The sequence below is a fragment of the Patagioenas fasciata genome, chromosome 1, assembly GCF_037038585.1.
Source record: "Patagioenas fasciata isolate bPatFas1 chromosome 1, bPatFas1.hap1, whole genome shotgun sequence".
Lineage (NCBI taxonomy): Eukaryota > Metazoa > Chordata > Aves > Columbiformes > Columbidae > Patagioenas > Patagioenas fasciata.
This window is the reverse complement of record NC_092520.1, coordinates 139,022,104-139,041,744: the sequence shown is the minus strand read 5'-3', so window position 1 is coordinate 139,041,744 and position 19,641 is coordinate 139,022,104. Positions and strand designations below refer to the sequence as shown.

At 42.2% G+C, this 19,641-nt stretch overlaps 1 long non-coding RNA gene across 1 annotated transcript; it reads right to left on the bottom strand.

Moving 5' to 3' along the window:
• Positions 1–5,587: 5,587 nt before the first annotated feature.
• On the bottom strand, positions 5,588–10,598 carry LOC139827040 (uncharacterized). Its single transcript, XR_011737224.1, has 4 exons — positions 10,446–10,598; positions 10,223–10,319; positions 7,367–7,460; positions 5,588–6,171 (listed from the first exon to the last, which is right to left on the bottom strand). It is a non-coding gene; the product is annotated as an uncharacterized lncRNA (long non-coding RNA).
• Positions 10,599–19,641: the final 9,043 nt, after the last annotated feature.

Genomic DNA, 19,641 nt, shown 5'->3' with positions numbered 1-19,641 from the left:
CTATTTCAGTTGTGCATTTGTGGCTGCACATACTAATCACTCTTGACTTTGACTTGGCGATACTCAAGACTGATACCATAGGTTATGCCAAGCATTTTGGACTCTGTTGTGCATGAGCTAGCAGGAGGAACCCCTTCATTCAGAGGCCCTCAAGTGCAGGAGCTTCAGAACAACCGTGTCTCCCTGAAAGACTGGGCTCTCCTGATGAGCTGCAATCTTGGCATTCATGTTTCAGGCTGGTTTGGAGCTGGAGAAGTGACTGACTGATTCACCCTTCAGGCTGTCACTTCCCCTTCTTGAAATGAGTACCAAATGAGTCACTCATCTAAAATTTCCTCTCTTGCAAGTTTTTCTTTCATAGTGATGCTGTTCTCAGAAGTATGATCAGTTCCTGCCCAGGCCCCTCTTTCACTCACCATTAAACCATCATGTCATTTCCTTGTCATTTTCTGAAAACCTTGTTCCATAACTTCTCCACTTTATATTCCAGTAATTGTTGTCTTCCAATTTTCATAATTTTTTTCCCCACCAGTGTCTTAGTGACACTCATAATACAACATTTTTCGAAATAATAAAGCCATTGGGACAGAAGGGAGTGTCGTTCCTATTTCTGCCTTTGCTAACGGCGAGTACAGTGACCTTGTCCTTGGAAGCTTGTCTTTGTGTTTCCTCCTCCATAACATGTTGGTCTTGATGGTATAAAATTGTAAGGAAGTAACTTCAGCGGCCTGCCAAAGCCAGCCCAACCCAGGCTTCCTGCCAGGGCACTGTGCGTTTCCTTATCAGCACTTTGTGAGCAGATTCAGGAGATGTGTCAACCACGGACCTGCTGCTGGTGGCTACTGTGGGGACACCACCATGTCCTCCCAAGAGCTGCTGGAGTGGGGCAGGTGCCAGCTGAGCCTTTCTGGCCCAGTAAGAACTGGTTTGGACGTGACTATCCTCAGTTCCATGGTTTTTTTAAAAGCAATCAGCAAAGCATTTTTCCTTCCATAAACTTCCTTAACTCCAACCATGAGCTCTGAAATTAGCTCCAGTTGATATTAGCTCTGAGTTGTTATCAAAACATCATCGCGGTGTTACTCATGTCAGTAAAAGTACAACAGGGCAAGTGGTAAGAATTTAAAAGATTGAAGAGAGGAACTCTTTTATTCTAACCAGCCAACTTACACTGAGTTTGTCTCATTACATCGTCATATGAATGTCATAAATTTTTATGGCACGATGTACATATAGCAACATATTATTCCATTGGTACAGGAAGAGCAGGTGGTGTAATATAAAACTGTTATATTAGCTGGCTCTGTCAGATACAAAGAAGACCTTAGGGTCCCTTCAAACTTGAAATAGTCTATGATTCTGTGATACCATGGCAAGTATGTCTTTACAGGTGTGACTGAAACGGCTTTAACTGTGTGGTATCTCTAACTGAAAGAATTAACTAGGACTTTATGTGAAGTTTCCACACTGAGCCAGGGAGGCAGACACTAGGAATATGTCCCTTATGAGGATGTTGGCCCCAGCTCATCCCATCTGAATTATGATTTATTCCTTGGTGGAGCTTCTCTCTCTTCATTGCCTGTGCTCTTAACTTGGCATCCCAATTCTGGGGACACAAATCTGTGTCTTTTTTTTCCCCAAACGATTATCTGTCTTCTAATTCTTCATGTACCTTGAACCTTCTGTAACAATTTGCCTCCAACAAAGTACTTTTGGTTCTCCTTAGGGAGCGGTAACCACTTTCAGCTCTTCATAATTAAGTGCTTTTCTGAATAAATTTCTCCAATAGTCTTTTCTTTTTAGCTGTTTTGTGACTCAGAGTATTGTGTTTGTTATCAAAGGCTCTATTCTGATGTTCCTCATAGCATTTGTGATGGAAAATACATTCTTAGCCTTCCTGTTATGTTTTCTATCCTAAACATGATGAGATCGGACAGCAGGTATCCAGACATAAACAGAGCAGAGGTCTCCAGTCTTTTCCAGTATTTTTCCCATGGCACAGACTGTACTTAAGCTTTTGGTGAACTGATTTTAAAAGCCAAGATCTCATTTATGAACTGACTCAGCTCCATTCAATCAACTCTATGGAGCTACGATTATTCACTTATGCGACCAACAAGGAAGGGAGTAATTGTGTTTGGAGTGAAATCAAAGACGAGGTGCATAAAGCTTTGTCCTCACGTGAAAAAGAGTCCAGGTACTCCAACAGCTAATGATGCCAACTCTTGTGACTTTACCACAAGTTTCAGGATATAAATAGGTATATATATAATTTCTTTTAAAGTCCACACCTGAGATTGTGTGACTTTATGGGAAAATAATCTTCTAACTTAAAATTTGAGGAAAGAGAATAATCCAGCTGTACTCTAAAGGAGCCAAACCAGAAGACAAGTAGCGGTTCAGCATTTAAAATCAAGAGACAAAGACTTACTATGGATTTTCTACAGCAGAGAGAGAATGGAGCAATCCATCCAAATTTTCATCCTGGTTTGCAGTAGTAGAAATAGCTGCTTTTCCTGTAAGGGAGCTATTGCCTTTGCTATTTCGATTTGCTATTACCCCATGTACCATCAGGCTGGCAGAGGTACCTTGCTCCTCACAGTGGTTCTTTCCCACTTGTCAAGCTGGCAGCTGCATCCTCCTCATGTGCAGACAAGATTTAAGAAAAAGGAAATGCTTCAGAAGTATGTTCTTGGTCCTCAAGGAGATCTTGTGTATGCAGGAAGGGATTTCCAGCAGTGCATCCAGAGGCTTTGGGTATCTTCAGTTTATGGAGTGAATTCAGCTCTGCCTGGATTCATGGATAAGGTGGGAATTGAGGGGAAGCTAATCACACAGGCTGCAGGGGCAGTATGACAAGCCAGATAGCAAGAGACAGGCAAAGAAAACCGCCTGTGGATAAAGACGAGAGCAACATCTTCAGAAGTGTGTCATTTGACTGCTGGCAGGCTCAGCATGATGATGCCTGTGGATATTGAACCTGCTCTGGTGAAAGAATTTGCAGCCTTAAGCTTGTCTCTGGGACTGCCTGTAGGACTTCAAGGAAAGACTTCAGTGGATCCATGAGTGTCAGCAGTCAGGATGAGAAGTCGGTGGGAGTAACTAATTTCTGTGGTGTGCCAAATCACCCAGCTCCTTGGAATTTCTTATACTTTTTCATGGACCCTTGCTTTCCATCAGGGCTCTCAGCCTGATGCAAATTTTGGTCTTTGTGCAAGGGTTTAAATCTCTCTGTAAATTATGGAAAATGAAGATGCCAAACATTCTTTTGGCTAACTTTTAAGATAAAATAAATTACTTTTTTTTTTTGAAATCTTGATTCCTCCTTCCTATATCGGTCCAGTGCCTTTATCAGCAGTCCACACCACCAGTCTTTCTCCCTCTCTCCTTTCTCTCTTCTCTCTCTAAAATACCAGAGACACAGCATGACTCAAATTTCATTCAGACTCTCAGACCACAGATCACATGCTCCTACTTTAAAAATTTTGATAAATATGTAGCTGGCATTTGTAACAAACTCAAAGCAGAGCTGCAATTAATATAGCCACTTTCCTGCCAGTGATGTGGGAGGCTTGCTTGTGTTTCTCACATACTGTCCACTGCAGAACAGTCCAGACTTTACAAGTTGCAAGGTTTTCATGTTAATTAACCCATTTATGAAGCAGAATTATGTTTTTTTGTCATCTTAATTGGCATGTTCTAACCCACTGGAGTAGAAGTCTCCTGTTATGAAACCAACCTACTAAACAGTGAATGGCTTTGCATACTTACACTCCTGTCCCTGCACAGGACAACCCCACAGTTCACACCATGTGTCTGAGGGCCTTGTCCAGTCTCTTCTTGAACACTGTCAGGCTTGGGGCCGTGACACCTCCCTGGGGAGCCTGTTCCAGTGCTCCAACACCCTCTGGGGGAAGAACCTTTTCCTAATGACCAACCTAAACCTCCCCTGGCACATCTTCCTGACATTCCCTCAGGTTCTGTCATTGGTCACCAAAGAGAAGAGATCAGCGCCTGCCTCTCCTCCTTCCCTTGTGAGGAAGCTGTAGCCGCCATGAGGTCTCCCCTCAGTCTCCTCTTCTCCAGGCTGAACAGACCCAGTGACTTTAGCTGCTCCTCATAAGGTTTCCCCTCCAAAACTTAGACTGTCTGACGCTGTCTCCTTGTTTCCTTCTGTTTTCCATTTGACCTGCATCCATCTGTTGCCTTCTGTCCGAGATAACAAGTTGCCTGGGCCACCACTGTCTTTGTTCTGCCTGCAGGCGGCTCCTGAGGCAACTGGGTCCTGATCCACATGTGGGTTCATAGGTGCTCTGGGCATACATGAAAATAACAGTGAGGGTATTTGAGATCCACTTCAGTTCAGGTGAGCTGTCAAAAGTGGCCACTTGTGACATTTTCAGAGTGGAAAGTTCCTCTCTTATTTGGGCACCTGCTGTTATGTACAGTCCATTATGGCTGATAAAGCCTCTGTGCACAAACAGATACCAGATTGCTACTCCAAAGACAGCATGTGCTTTATAAAGCTAGCAGCTCTGACATATAGTAAGTCACTATTGGCATGTTATTATACAGAAATTACTGCTTCCAGAGCCAAGCTGCTGGTAGTCAGGTGAGACACTTACCTACCAGCTTTCAGTCAAGTGCTTTGGAGTGCTTTGCAAACAGAGATAATGTGCCTCACAGCACCTCCTGAGACACATAATATTACCTATTGCCTGATAAGCAATGACACAAAAAGTAAAAGAAAAAAAAAAGCTGATGCTATCAGCTGCCCAACCCACATTAGAAAAAGTCTAGTTTTCAATGCTGTGCTGAATTTGTTAGGATTGGGGCTGTTCAACACATGGAAACACATGGGTGTCCCCAAAGAAAGGCATCACAAATAATCAGCTGTTTCTGCAAGCCTCCACGGAGCTACTGAGACATCGGGTACAATTTATTTCTGTAGCAACAAAGTTAGGGGAATTTCCAGCAAACAAGAAAAAAGAAAAAAAAATCTCTTTTAAACTTGTAGGGTGACTGTCAAAAGATAATAAGATATATATAACTTACATTTATTTACAGCAAATTTTTAATTAAGATTTTGGATTATAGCAATAGATAAGGAAGGGCTCAGATGAGAAAGGTGATGGGCTGAAAGCTTGTCTGGAAACTGATACGAACAATGGAGTGGACACAAGGTAATGTTCCTAGTTACATGGAGAATCATATATATATAAGCCAAAGCTGGATGACCTTTATCTCATGATATTTACAGCAGGATCTGATGTTTCCATTTTCATTTTCCCTTGATGCCACTTGGTGCCTGGGTTGGTGTCTGAGACAGTCCTGTTTAGAGCAGGTTTCATGGGCCTGAATGGAGCAGGACATCTTGCTCCCCCAGGTGGGGTAGCCTCACCCGTGGTCGTGCCAGATGCTCTGGTCCCTTCACCATCCTCCTTTCCATACCCCTTCCTCCTACACCTGAGCATATATTGCAAGAAGGGTTCAGCAAACATAACGTAAACAACATTCTCTCCCAGGAAAGGTTTGGACCAGTCTTGCCTCACATGGCACCCTAGAGGCTCACAGCCTACAACTGGAGATATCCCACCGTACCCTGGAGTGGGGAGAGGAATATCAGATAAGCACAAGTCCAGCTGTTTGCAGCCCTGTCTCCTCTGTAGTGAACACAAGAAAACTCTAGCCCAGAAGCGGGCATGAGTTTAAACTGACTGCTACTAACTCTGACTTCAAAGGTGGTAAATTTGGAAGACGACATAAGGCTTTGCAATACAATGTTCAGATGAGGATTTGGCAAAGCATAGTTCTTCTCACTGTCACAATCTATTCATCTCCCAGAGGGCAAGATATTTACCTACTAAAAAAGTGATAAGCTGCAGATTTTTTACTCAGTTTACTCATTGCTTTTTTTTTTTTTTTTTGGAGTGGGAGGGAGATTCCCAACAAAACATCACAGAAGACAACATAATATTTCCAAACTGCTTTGTGTTGTCCTCTATTCAGTCTCTCAGTCCTTCACACAAGCAGGTAGTGGCTCCTGTGAACATGGAGAATGGCTCTGCTTGGTCTGAATACCATAATCACAAGTGGACTGGGGCATTCACAGCAAATGTAGCTGCTCAGACCTGAGGAATGCACATTCTTTATAACAATTCAGTCTCGCATCTGCAGAAAGAAAACAAAATTAATTATCCACATGGCTGATTGCACAGCATAAATACCAAAGGCCAAACGTTGTAAAAAATATGCTGGAGAAATGTGCCAATGGTATGGTACTGTTAGCATAGAAATGCTTACAAAGTTAGCTTACAAACAGAGTTAAGGACAAAAGATTTGGATTAATTGCTGCTGCAATTAGCTGCATCAGGCAAATGCAACATTAATCATAAAAGTGAAGCGCTGCAGGAGTCAAATAATTTTTTGGGGAAGAAAAGCTGTGCCTTTCAATTTGATGGGGCTGTTTTGCTAACACAGCAATGATCCTGATCCCTTATAGATCTCCTGTTTAACAGCATACAATTGATAGGGAATATCTGCAAAAATACTCAAGAAAGTCAGGAAATATGTATTAGTAGAATAAGCAGTTTTCAGAAAAGGTTTATAGTTCTATTTTTTTGTTTGCTTTCCTGTTTTGTCCTCTTTTCTGTACCCTCAGTTGCAGAAGAGTTACTCAGAAACAAGAAGAAAATGCTCTCTCAACACCTCAAGTGATAATGTAAATATACAGAGGAGGGACATGCAGCAGTAATTCAGTCGTATATTTTAAATTCCCAACACTAAGCAATGACCTTGTCTTGTGTCCCTCCCATCCCCTCCCAACACCTGCATGGGCTAAGCAAAAATATATGACTTAGACGAAACTCAGGCTACTGTCCTGGAGTTATAAAATGATAGAGAAGGAAAGGGGAATCTACGTAAGAGGAAGCCATTGCCAATCCACACAATGGGATAAGGGTTTTTGTAGAACCCCGCTTTTTAACCTTTCTTTTAAATTATCCAAATACGAGACAAACCCAGCTTTCAGTCTGAAAAGGCAGTTTCTAGCTTCAGGGTCACTCCCTCACTCTGCAAGGGAAAGCAAACAGAACTAACAAATGCCCAGATACGTCTTATCAAGAGTCAAGCCAAGGTAGGCAACAGAAAACAGCCTTAACAAAATTGCACTATTTCAAGAACAGCAGACTGCTTAATGGCTGCTGCACACCAGGAGCTGATCACACTATCAAGAAGACTGAAAATAAAAAGTCACTCTGGGTTTTTACACCCCAGCTTACATCATTTTCCCTGCTCGTACACCAGTTGTTCCATAATCCTGCTAAAAATACTCCCAATGCTTATTTTCCTTAAAAACAAAACCTACTTCTACACCAAACCTCCGCATCCTCTGGCATGACTCAGCTACCTGCAGTTCTGCAAGGCTGCTGCTTAAATTTGGGTGCCATGAGAAGAAATCTCTGTAAAAAGAAAAAAAATAATCCCATAAAACAAGTGGTTAGAACAAAAAGCAAGGGTATAAAAATTTGAATCATAAGTGCTTCACCTTTTTGGTCTGTGTTATAGTTAGAAAGGAGGATAGGAGGTTTTAGCTCTTAAATTGGCAGGAGAATGGGTTTGCACCTTGTCTGACAGCACAGCTCTGCTGAGAGCTTGAGGCATGAGCGTTGCAGGTGCACTACCATCTCCCTTATTCCCCATCTCTGTATATTCCTTTCACAGTTTAACAGATTTATTTTCTTTCTTCTAAAGAAAGCATTTCCAAGGTGTCTCTGCCTTAGGTGTTCAAATGAAGAAGCAGCAAACGAAATCTCACAGAAAGGACTAAGGCTGGATCTGTGGGGTGCTGCTTTTTGATACTACAACGTTTAAACAAGCTCAGGATGCAAGAGGAGACTGAAAAGGACTTGATGGATTCCTACCTTTACACTATACCAGAAAAAGGGTTATGAGAAATACACGTTCTTGTTCATAAGAACGAGTCATTTTCTAACTGCCTTGGATTAGTAAGAAATTTCGTCAATTGACATGTGTCTTCAAAATTACCTTTTTTAATGCTTTTGAAATGCTTGGTAATGATTGCGCTCAAGAAAACTGGTTTTCAGTCTGGAATCTGTGGCTTTTAGGTTTGGATGTGCACATATGTATGTGGGTGTGTCAACAACTAAAAAAGCAAGCTCAGGAAGGCTGCTTTGTTGGCTTATTCACAGAAAAGAGTCAATACTTTCACTGACCTTTATTACTGGTTTGCAAATTCAAAAAGTTTGGAAATTGCGAGAGCTCTAAGCCAATCTAATCTTCCACTAGTGTTCCCAGATGGACCAGGATTTTTGAAAAAAAAATGGAAAGACAATTCATTTATGGAAAGGTCCCTGGGATAATTTAAATAGTGATTATCTCACAAATTTCCTTTGCATTGACCAAATTATAAACAAAACCCAGGCAACAACAAACAAAAAACCAGCCAACCAAACAAAACCCAAAACAAGCAACCAAAAAAATATTTAGTAATTCCCTCTGTGATCTATCAGAATTATACTTTCATTCCTAATGCATCATTTCCCCTTTGTTATGTTCATTTGCTGGAAACCTTTGCTGAAGAGTTCCCAATCGTGGGCCTGGGTGTCTCCCAGCTTTAGCTCAAAAGAGGGGAGCATGTTTGAGTGCAGGGCAGAGATTCAGATCGGATGGACTTGCAGCTGCGGTCATTGGGGAGGCAAGGGCTCCCAGGGATTTGTCAAGACTTTAGCACTTGACAATTCATTGATATCTAGTGTTTCACTTTGCACAAAATGGGATGTCAGGTGATCCATGTAGGACTTCCTGGGCTGGTCTGCTGATTTTTGGAGAATTTTGCAGCACCATGTAGCAGTTCAGCAAGCCATGGAGCTATGAAGACTGCAGAGGCTTAAAAAGCAGTTTTGTATTTGTTCCTAAATGAGATGTTCAGTTTTGCCTGCCTGATTACTGTGCTATTATAGCAAAATAAAACATATTACTAATAAACTGTACTATCAACTGGGCTGAAATAAAATGAGTCAGTCTTTTAAAATAGTTTTCAGTAGAGAAAGGTTTAGGATTAGCCAAACAATTCAAACATAATATACTTTTTAACTGTATAGCTATGCGGGAGGCTCTAGCCTGAAAAAAGAAGGTGATAATGTGTGTTTTCACAAAGAACAGATGAAAGCTTTCTAGAATTTAGATTGAAACTGTATCTGTCAGTCCCAGAACTGTCACTGCCCAGTTTTGCTGTTTCATCATATTCACAAGTGGGACACGGGAATCTCAAATGTTTCTCGGGAACATTTTTCCTCTGGAATATATTCACTCCTCTCCTTTTCCACCCACTGCATCTTGATGCCAGGGAGAAAAAACCGTGCTGTCTTTTTTTCTTTAAGCCTTTGTTTCAAAATTTGACTGTGTGTGAGTGTACATGTGTATCACTGACATCTACTGACCAAGTTGAAAACCGCAGTTTTCAGAGGGCAACTGTGTTCAGCTGGGTGTTTGCCGAATGCAACAGTTAACGGCAGAATTTGGAGCTTCCTATTGTTCAGAATCCAGACCTGTAGTGTGGTGTTACGGCATTTCTCCCAAGAAAGCCAGGCAGAAACTCCACTGCCAGTGTTGCCCAGGTGTTGCTGCCTCACTCACTGCATTCATCCCAGTACGTACGTACTTTATTCTCCAGACCTTTGAGGCTACAGGTCCCTTGTAGAGGGGCTGCGCACACTGCGGGGGTGCAAGTTTGTGGCAGGGACAGCAGGGAAAGCCACCCTGTGCCCCTGCAGAGAGCTGTGTGGCAGCAGGCGTGACCCAGGAGTAACTTCAGCCCCAAGGCCAGGCTGGAAAAATTTGCCTGAGCAAAACTTGTGTGAGTTGATACCTGCAGGCTAAGCACCTGATCCAGTTTTAGCCAGATACACATCACTCATTCTTGTGTGTTGGTAAATAAATAGGCTGTGGAGGAAGTTGGATATGCAGGTAACAAAGCTCTCTCCCAGGCTCCCTAATTAAAGATCTGTGAAAGTCAATAATAAACACAACATTGGTCATCAAAGCCCATTAACCCTTCTATGACTGAAGATTGTACAAAACACTTCAGTGACCCATTAGCTCTTCTCTGACTGTAGATTGTACAAAATTTCTGAAGAAGAGCTAAGAAAACATGTTGTAAGCCAGTGGGCATGTAGCATGACTATTTGTGAATGGGTCTTACCTGTTCCAAAGCACAAAGGTTTAAATTCTTTCTTCTGAAACCTCTCTGGAAGTTGTGGAAGTTCCTACCAGTGTCTAATATCTTCTTTATTTATCTGCTGAGTAGGTATTTAAACAAGGTATTAGACACCTGTAGAAACATCTTTTTCTTTTTATCATTTTAAGTCTACTGCCTGTCACTTCATTGCACTATAAGAAATGAGAAAAACAAGAATCAAACTCACCTTTTCTATACCATCTGTTACTTCGAGTAGCTTGAATTGTCTGATTCCTCTTTCTGTCAGGAGTCTGCCCAACCTCACTCTATTCATTGCTATTGCTTGCTATTCATTCATCATTTTTATTTCATCACGGCAAGTCCTGGAGTAATAAATAAATAAAAGTCCTTGTTAAAAATCAATGGGCAGATATGCTTATGCCAGGCTCAGCCAAGGCACTTTCTAAAGCACAAAGACTGCAAGCAATAAAGACCCATCCCTAGGTACAGAGCACAGAAGAGCTGCCCAGTTTGCTGTGGGTTGTCCCTTCTGCAGAAGCACAGAGCTGCTCTGCAGTTTGTGCTGACACATTGGAGCAGCCAGTCCTGGGAAAAGAGAGAGCACCCTGGTTCTGAACAATGGATCCTGGAGTAAGAAAAAGGCAGAAAGGCCCAGAGAGGCCTCTGCAGAATGGCAGGGTGGCAAAAGGCCAAACAGAATGAAGCCCCAAACGCAACTCCACTGAAAGGGAGCAGAAGCCAGAACATGTCTCTGTCTCCATCTCCCTCTCTTCTTCCTAGCCAGAAAATCTGAGTTAAATATGAAGCATGATGCTAATGGGATGGAATACTCTCCTTGCTCAGTCTGGATATCAGTCAAGCTCTGCCCCATCCATGCCCCCCTTCTCAATGCCTCATACCTGTAGGCAGGGCATTGGGAGATGTTGGTTCCTAGACAACAACTGAGATAATAAGCTCTTATATTCTCTTTGTTCCCACTCAAAACCAGTGGAAAGTCATTTGAAGAAATACTTTAATTCTGTCCTGGGATGTTTTTTTCTTGTTCTCAAACTAACTCCAAACAATGACAGCTATAGCTACGAAGAAGAAAGGTTTCTAACTGTATGAAGAAAATTAATTAGCTTTTAGTCAAACCAGCACACTACCCAGAAAAAAAAACCCTCCATAACTCCCATGATACTTTTTCTTTGACTCCTTTTAATATTTAGAGGTAAAATAATCAGAACAAAAACATCTGTATAAAAGAGGAAAAGGTTTGTGCCATTATGAAGCATCATATTTTCAAAACTGTTCCTAGCCACAATCTGTATAAGCAGTACAATTTCATTTTTCTTTTATGACTGTTATTGCACAGTGTGTTGAGGCTGGGTTTGGGGTTTTCTTGAGGAAGAGGAAGACAGGATTAAACATTTTGAACATAGCTCCCAGAAAGTAGTAAGGAAAGCACCATCCTTGGGAAAATGGCTCCAGGCAGGGATGAGAAACCCTCTTGTCAGTGAGGTCCAGGCTGATATGGCCATCTAAAACTCCATACCTGTGTTTCTCATATAATTTGCACAATAAAAGTATGGTTTGCATCCTCCATGTCATTATATACTGGTGAGAAAGGGAGAGGTTCTTGCACAGTGATGGGTACTCCCAGTCCCTGGCTGACCTGTCTGAGTTGAACGGAAAATCTTTTCCCCTTTAAAGGGGTTTCAACCCCATCTGTGCTCGCCACGACTAATTTGCATCCTTGAAGAGTGGCCATTCGGGGTCCGGGCATGCCCAAGACTTTCCCATTTTATTTATAGTAGCTAGGCATAGCCGCTACTTAATGAGTTGTACGCTGACCTCTGGTGGCAAAAGTCCCCACAGAAACCTACATATAGTTCACTACCGGTTAGAAGCCTAAGCTTTCCTCTTATATGGACGTGACAGCAAATCAGCAGGACAGGGAGCAGAGGGCTGGGCAGAAATTTCTGCTGCAAACAGTCCTAAAATTGGACCTGATAATTTGGTTGTGAAAGGTTGGCCAACCACTTTGAAGAAAAGTACAATGAGCAGTTCTATATGTACTAATCCCACTACTGAACTTTTATTTTGCTTGTCCTTACACTGAGAGTGGTGGATTATAATGATGTCACCTACATTAAAACACAACTGTGGACATAATTATTTGAGATATTGAATTACAAGAGCTCTTGGTCAATACCCTCGTCGTCGTCGTCATCATCATCATCATCATCATCATCATCATCATCATCATCATCATCATCATCATCATCAGAAGTGGGTGCTGATTCATTATCTCCTGTCCAAAAGCTTGACTGTGAGACTCTTTCACAGAGGGACTGTTGTGGTTCTATGCATGTCTGCTACAACATAGCACAACCACATGTGAAAGAACTTGGCTTCAAGGAAGCAAGTGTGTGTACCCTAAAGACACACTCATCTTGTGCTCTGCGCTAGTGCTCGTCCTCTGGTGTGCATCCACTACCCTGCTCACCAAAGAGTCCTTGTCCCAGTTGTTGTGAACCTGACTTCAGGTCTCCATATCTGAATTTTTATTTACTTATATGTATGTATGTGCAGGTTGTATTTAAATTACATAATCACATTAGTTCGTTTATTATAAAATTTCACTAATTTGATATTTAGTATTATAAAGAAACTGGGGCATGAGCAGGTTCATGGAACAGAACAGATGGAAGCGCTTCTATCTGGGATTTCCTGGTACCAAATTTCCAGTCAGAGGAGCGGGCTCTTCTGCTGCGGGCTGTGCTGGGAGAGGACATGGTGCAGGGGCAGCTCACCCCTCAGCCTGCCCTTTGCTCCAGGAGCTGCTATGGGGGTCAAGGGCTGCCAGGAGCCAAGGTCCAAGCAGGTCAGTGCTGACGACAGGACATCACAGGGAGCAGCGCAGCATTCTCTGCCAATTTTCCCAGGTCTTTGCAGAAGCTGAGCCCATAGGGAGACGTCAGAGTAAATGGACTGTATAAACCACAGACTAGGTGGGATGTCTGTCCCAGCTCTGGTCTGTGTAATGTTCTTGACCAGGTTTTACCTGTGTGTGACAATAGCACACATGATACCAAATGCCATTCTTTAGAGTCCTTGACACCAGATCACTACACTTCACACGATACTATAGGCACTCACTTTTTGGCAGCAGGTGTGGGAGCTTCTGCAGAAGTACTCCTGCTAGGTGCAGGTCTCCTTCAGTCACTGATCAGACCCTGCTCTACCACAGATCTGCACAAATCTGTGCAAAATTGACTGCAATAATATGGCTAATCCAGATGCAGAATGATCTGGGACAACATTTAATGAGGTGGATCGTTGCATAGTATATGTAGGCAATATATAGGTATTACCTAGTGTACCTTAGCCATGTTCTGTTCATTTTGCCCACAGATATATTAGCTCATCTTGTCCATGGGTACATCTTGAAGCCAGTCTCCACTGGTATCATTCTTCTTCTGATGGTTCTTCTGAGGGCTTGTTCCTGTTGGCTTCAGTCATGCTGGTAAGATGTCAGTGGTCTTCCTCCAGGTCTTGAGGTCCTAGACCCTAGGAAGGCTGGCAGTTTCTGTGCTGCTGAAAGCTGACCATGGTATTATGACCACTGACTGTGCTTAGTTAATAGACTTCATTATTTTTTTATACCTACCTTTTTCTCAAAAGTCCCAGTTACCTGCCTATATTCATTGCCCTGTGTTTGAAACTGTGCTCTAAACAAAGTGTGGGCTTAACACCTGCCCGGAGGGGATCTAAGGAGTCTTTTGGAAGACCAAAAACTAAACATTTCTTACAAACCTCTTCTTTGGCTGCATACTGCATGCTCTTTGCTCCTGATTCCTATTCTGGAGCCCCACTGCATCTCAGCCTGGTTGGACAGACTATGCTGGGCTTGCTCTCCTAGAAGTTACAGGGAGTGCTGAAAGGATGCTTATAATAAAATAAGTCAGAACAGTTTCTAGGAGAACCAGAACTCTGGCCAGCGTCCTCCATATGGAGAAAATTGTTACTGTTTGCTGGGGTTTACAGGCGAGTTGGCTCTGAGTCTTCGAGACTCCATTCATTTTCATCAAGGGTATGCTGGCTACTGAAAATCACTATGAGGGGATAGACATTAAAGTATGTGTTAATGGCTGTGGTAGTTCATGCATTATCAGTTGACTTCTTAACAGCTTCAACTTTAAATTGCTCAAAAGATACTTTTAAGTAATTTACTAAGAACTTGTCAGCATCCTGAATCATGAAGAACAAGTTCAAAGCCACATAAATGGAAAAATGACTGAACCTTTTGTATCCTCACCAAAGAGCCATGAACCTAAAGAAAGATCATATAAATCATGTGCACATAACCATTTCCTAAAGTAGTTTTTACGTAATTGAAGTGCTTGCTGCAAGTCTACAAAGCTCACCACGAGGTGGTGATAACAACACAAGTTCTTGGCTGATTCACAATTTTGTGTGTTCACGACAGTGCGTGAACAGTTTGTTAGATGACGATGAAACACCCATCAGGCTTCAGATGTGAAATTGAAACCACGCAGTGGGAAAGAATGTGCCTCCCTCAGAAAGAGATACGAACAGCTTGGTTACAGAAACTGGAGACAAGAGTAGACTGTGCTAATTACAAAGCAGTTGACTGTAAAGGGAAGGGGTTGTTTTCCTTGCTCTCCACGGTTTTCCTGTTACATGACTTCCATATTGAAAGACTGGAAGAAATTCCCACTTTTGCACTAGCACTCATTTTCACAATAGCGCTGGGCTGCTGTGTTGCAAGATTCATGGTGCAGCAGCTTCAGCTGGTGTAAGGTTTTAAGTCTGAAAGCCTAACCAAATTCCATTAAAAAAATAATAAAAAATATTATAAAAGATAAGGATCTCCCTTACTGTTTGCTTGAGTATTTCTTTGCAGCTTTGGGCCATAAGACTGCTGCTAGGAACTGGTTCAGTTCCAGCGGAACAGAATTTAAGCTAATTGCTGTTCAAATGACTCTGGACCAATCCCTTGTTCTTGCACTCCCCAATAGCTGAGGTTATTCCAACAGAAATGCACCAGATCAAGTAAATGAATCTGTGTTCATTTGACTGATGTCCAAACATCGTACTACACGAGTATTTTTTCACCTTTGCAGTCAAGTCCTCGCTTAGGCACTGCGCTAACAACCGTAGAGCAGCCAAGGTTTATATAAACAAAAAAATCATACTGGAATGTAAAATTTTAAATCCTTCTGTGCCTAAATTAGCATATGTATCTGCTGATGTAAGCACTTCAGCTGGTGTGACTACTGATTATTTTCATTACACTTAAAAGTTAAATTCGATGTTGTAGCTAAAAATACATGAAAATAAAGGGAATTTCACTGATATATGCTTGACTGTAATTTGCAATAAAGACTTACTTGATTATTGCACTTACAAAATAAATCCTGGTTAAAGAACCACTTCCATATTCTGTAATCTTTGCCACTACAGTTTTTAAATTTGTAAAGTCTTCCCAGTTTCAGTTGGTAAAGTGAGTGCACTTCTCCCACGAAATAAAAGCAACATTCTATTTTATGGTATCAGACAAAATATCTGACAAAGCAAATAACGACGTATAACAAATTAAGTTTAAAAAAGAGGAGGTTTGTTTTTCAGTTTGAAGCAGATTGTTCCATGCTCCATGCACTTCATGTTTTTGTGATCATAGGATATATTGCATTAGCATTCAGTTGTTTTATTATCATGAATCTTACGTTTTTGTGTATGCAATGATTACTCGCTGTTGTGATTTATTGGACCCAGGTGACCTGCCACCATGACTAGTCACCAACAAGACAAAAGTGATATGCTTGGAAAATAGCAGTCTTCCTAGGTGCTCCTTCTTGCTGTTTTACCCCATTTTTATCCTGTTTGCAGTGAACTCAAGCTTCAAAAATATGAGCTTAAGTCAGGGCTGAGTTTGAGACCTGAAAAATCTAAGCTATTGATCAGAAGCCGAGTTGAAGCACCAATTAGGCCCTTATTTTGTGTGCTCAACAGCAAAGCCCAAACAGCCATGCCGCTTGGAGACATGACTAAGAACAGCTGTGCAAATCGGTCACTGCGTTGCACTGAGGCACCAGGATATTCCATTTAATCCTTCCCATTAGTAAAAAAATCCACCCAGAAGAGGTCAAGATGCTGTAAAAGCTGCAAAACCTCTCCTCTCTGATGCATTCTTTGTGGTCTATTTTTACAGAAATCTCTCTTAGTTCAAACTGTCCTAAGATTAATAGTTCAGGGAGGGTTAGCCAGCCTTCCCAGCCATGGAAAAGTAATCACGTCACGCAGTCAGCACAACAAATTGATAAGGTGCTGTGCAAAGTGCTCTTTCATCTTCTGGCAGTCTGGGCTCCAAGCCTCTGTCAAATGTGCTTGGAGGATGCCACAGGAATTCAGCTGAGTGTAAATATCTGCCACAAAACATCTCCCAATAACGTCAAAGCAAACTTACTCAAAGGAGACAAGCCCTTCCTGTAAATACCACCAAAAAAGCCATCTTATTAGCTGATGATGGTATCAGACATTGTTCTCCTAGAACATATACACCACATCTAGTAACCAATAAGCCAGAGTACACTGAAGCTTTGTAATTTGCCAGGTAAATTTCAGTTGTGCTCAATAACAGCATTTCTACAAGCTGACAGAGTTTGCAGGTTCAGCAGCCATGGAGGACCATCTGCATGCAGCAAGTCCATGGGAAATAAGACTTTGTTGGGGCACAGCACCTGGATATGGGTGGGTAGTATAGGACCCCTCAGCAGGGTCCCTGCACCCCTTTGGGGATCAAGTTGAGCCATGGAGCTGGGCCAGTGCCTGCTTGCTTATGCCAATCCTGCACTGTTGTGCCCACCCTGGAGCTTCTCAGGCTGATAAACTAGATAGAGTTTTCCCCTCTCTCCTGCTAATTTTGAGAAAGTCCTCACTGCGCTGTTGGATGAACTGATGCGGAAAGCGATTCATTCAGCTCAAACCACCGTGTGCTACTTTGCCCTGACTCCAACTAACATGGGATATAGAAAGCATGGGTTTAATTACCTTGTCTCTGTAGATTTTATTCAAAACCCTCAGATCGAGGCTTTAACTCTTTGAGCACCTAATGATGTTGGTAGGCAAGTAGTAAGGGTTTGTAAACCCCAAATCTGTCTCACTTCTTTTTGAGGGAATCTGAGCCTGAACTCAGGTTTTTGAAGATAGGAGAGAGTTCACACAGCTGCCACTCAAACTGATGATGGAAAAGGCAAAATTCTCACCCCGTTTCTGACATTTCAGGAGCATGGATTGCAGCAAGCTTCCTGGAGACATTTGCTTCAGATACTCCATGGCACCTAGATGTTGGGAAACATTAAGAAAGGAAAACTAAAGAAAACAGAGAGCATCATGATGTCCCTGTATCAGTCCATGGTTACCTTGAATACTGTGTACAGGTCTGGTTGTCTCAGTTCACAAAAGACACGGTAGAACTGCAAGGGTCAGAAACACAATAAGGATGACCAATAAAGTGGAAGGAATAAATGAAGTAGGACCCTCGAGCCTAGAAAATCATTGTCTGAAGGGAGTATATGACAGAGGTTTAAATATGTGTGTTGGCTGGGTAAGAAACTGCTTCTCACTGTCTCTAATGCAGGCTAATGGGCATCACCTCAAACTGTCAGAGGAAGTTCAGAACAAACAAACATGTGAAGAAGGCTGAGAGAACTGGAACTGTTCAGCCCAGAGAAGGCTCATTGTGGGGGATCTTATCAAGGTACATAAATAACTGAAGGGAGCGTGCAAAGAGGATGGAGCCCGGCTCTTTTCAGTGGTGCCCAGCGGCAGGACAGGGGGCAATGAACCCAAACTGAAATGCAGGAGGTTTTCTCTGAACATCAGCACTAGAACAGGTTGCCTAAGAAGGCATCCTTGGAGACATTCAAAAGCCATCTGGACACGACTCTGGGCAACTGGCTCTAGGTGGTCCTGCTTGGGCAGTGGGGTTGGTCAAAATGACTTCCAAAGGTCACTTCCAGCCTCAACCATTCTGTAATTATGTGACCCTTCACAAAAAATATATTTAAGGTCTTGTTTCTCGCTGTAGCTTCCGGTGGATGCTGTCAATGTGCACATATTCAAAACATGATTTAACAAAATCAGAGAACAAAAATCCCTCAAAGGCTAGGGTTGTGAGACCGTACCTCTGCCTCAGAAGGCCTATGGACAGCAAAATGTAGATCCTGGTAGAGTTTCCTGGGGGAGTGTGCCATTACACATTCCCTACACATCCTTTATTGTCCACTTCAGGACGTTTTTTCTGTGGCAAGGGGCTAGTGTATCACTGAGTAATAAACAGACAGAGTGTGTGTCCATCTCCCAGCTCAACAAAACCTTTCAATGACAAGTCCTCAGAGCAAGCATTTGTTGTGTTAAGCCATTAAGAAGAGATACCACATATGATTGCAACTAAACCACCTCTAAAATACCAAGTTAGAGGAATATTTGATCTGACTGAGTACATATGCCCTTTTGTTCTTATATAGGGTCCTTATGTTTTGTTACTTAAAGCTCCTGGCTGCCCAAGTTATGCCTGAACTCTCAGCAGGAAAGGATAAACAGAAAAGCAGATTGAGGAGACACTGCAAGCCCTTACCAAACACTGAGGTCAGTGGGGACAAAACCTGAATGCCATCTAACACCACAGTAAAAGGACGAACAATTATCCACAGGTGTAGGAATATGGGTGCAGGGCACAAGCCTGTCATGGTTTAACCCGAGCTAGCAATACAACCACAACAACCGCTCTCTCACCCCCTCCCCAAATAGGGGAGAGAATGGAAAGGGAAGGGAGAAACTTGGATTGAGATAAACACAGTTTCATAAAATAACAAAATACTAATACACTACTAGTAAATATATATAGAAAATAGAAATTGAATATAAAATAAAGATACTCAGTGCAATTCCTCACAAGCTCTATTCACACTCAGTAGCTAGTCCCAGGGAACAGCACCTTGTTCCAACAGCTGATCCCAGAGAGAAAAGAGAGGAAAAAGACAAAAAGGCCCAGAGGCCCCTGAAAAATGGCAAGATGGCAAAAGGCCAAACAGAACTCCCCCAGCTCCAATAGAAAGATCAAAGAAGAAAGAGAAGCGAGACCTACAATTGTATTGGTACATTACAAATGTGAGCTTGACATTGGAATAAGTCTGAGATCTGTAGCACTTGCCCTTTAGAAAGCTGAAAATCTGGGGTGGTTGAATCAGGGTCACAGAAACTGATGCAGTGCTAAAGAAAATTATGAGCCCAAGGAAAACTTAAATCTCTTCAGTTTATCAAGGTGTGACTTTGAAACATATACAAGCAGTGTCTGAGAGAAAAGTAGTCGAAGATTACACCAAAGTACTCCTTAATCTGACGAAGTCAGAACA